General features: G+C 57.0%; 1 protein-coding gene across 1 annotated transcript in view; it reads right to left on the reverse strand.

Moving 5' to 3' along the window:
- Nucleotides 1-1,726, reverse strand: part of MRPL18 (mitochondrial ribosomal protein L18) — a 10,545-nt gene that overhangs the window by 3,140 nt on the left and 5,679 nt on the right. The window lies entirely within an intron of this gene.

A 1,726-nucleotide genomic window follows, 5' to 3' on the forward strand; every position in this document is an offset into this window, starting at 1 on the left:
CCCCCCCCCTTCCCTCCCCCCCACTGGAAAGAGGTCAGCCCACCCCTGCCCCATGCACAAATTGGGGGAGGAACATGCCCCCCATGCCTCCCTCAGGGAGGCACACAGTAGCAGAGAGCCCCTTTCCCCAGCCCCCTGGACAAGCTGCCTGTGGCTCTGCCCTGCGCCCCTCCCAGCCCCTGCCACACTCCCTCTCTCACTGTGGGGGCCCTGATCTGCCACCCCTCTTTCCCCCTCCACAGACTTACCAGCCAGATGTTGCTCTCCAAGCTGCTGGGCTACATTTAGGCGATCTGCAAGTTACTTGTAAGTTACTATTTCTATTTAAGACAAGGGTGGGCAAAATACAGCCCATGGCCCAGATCTGGCCCACCAAGGGATTTTGTCCAGCCCACAACAGGTCCCTTGACCCCACCCAGCCAAAGCACAGGGGATAGCCCAGGCTGTGGTGTGTACAGTGGGGATGGGGTGGCATTGCAGCTGTACTTGTTTCCTGGTAGCCCCCACAGTGGCAGCTCCTAGCTGCTTCTACCAGTCTCTACCATTGCCACCAGACCCAGCCCTGCTGCCCAGGCACCCCAACCTATTTATCTGCCCCACACCCACCACTGGGGGCACCAGACAAAGCAAGTGGGTAGGGTTTCCATGGAGACCAGCCGGGAACCCACATGGGCGGGGTATGCTTAGCTGGGCATATGGGATGAGGCCTTGGGCAGGCTGGGAGTGGGGTGGGTGAGTGGGGCCAGAGTGAGAATAAGATGGGATTCAATATTGGCAAGTGCAGGGTACTGCACCTAGGGAGAAAGAACCAGCAGCATACCTACAGGCTGGGGAACTACCTTCTCCTCAGCACAAAGGCAGAAAAGGATCTTGGAGTCATTATAGACACCAAGATGAACATGGGCTGCCAATGTGGGGATGCAGTCAGGAAGGCTAACCGCACCTTGTCACGCATCCACAGATGCATCTCAAGGAGGTCCAAGGAGGTGATCCTCCCCCTCTATATGACATTGGTCAGGCCGCAGTTGGAGTATTGCGTACAGTTCTGGGCACCGCACTTCAGGAGGAATGTGGACAACATGGAGAGGGTCCAGAGAAGGGCCACTTGCATGATCAGGGGGCAGCAGGGCAGCCCCTGAGGAGAGGCTAAGGGACCTGAACCTCTTCAACCTCCACAAAATAAGGGTAACAGGGGATCTCATGGCTATCTATAAACCAGCCAAGGGAAACCTGGCAATGGGAGAGTCCCTGTTCCCCCGAGCACTACTGGGAGTAACAAGGAATAATGGCCATAAGCTGACAGAGTAGATTCAGGCTAGACATCAGAAGGCACTACTTCACAGTCAGGGCAGCTAGGATCTGGAACCAACTTCCAACGGAAGTGGTGCTCGCTCCTACCCTGAGGGGTCTTCAAAAGGAGGCTAGATAGATACCTTGCTGGGGTCGTTTGACCCCAGCACTCTTTCCTGCCCATGGCATGGGGTAGGACTTGACGATCTGCTCAGGTGCCTTCCAACCCTACCAACTATGAAACTGGGATCAGGACTGCAGTGTGGCAACAGCACAAGGCTGGGTCCTGAGGCAGAGCCACAATCGGCTGCCCTCACATCCCTGCAACAGGTGCTGGTTTTGCAGGCAGGACCATGTGGGGAGCAGATCACGGCTTTGCCCCATGCCCAACGTTGTCATGGCTCCGAGATCCCGATCCCAGCCTCAGACCTGCCTG

Source organism: Gavialis gangeticus, unplaced genomic scaffold (assembly GCF_001723915.1).
Source record: "Gavialis gangeticus isolate Ggan-Ray unplaced genomic scaffold, GavGan_comp1, whole genome shotgun sequence".
Lineage (NCBI taxonomy): Eukaryota > Metazoa > Chordata > Crocodylia > Gavialidae > Gavialis > Gavialis gangeticus.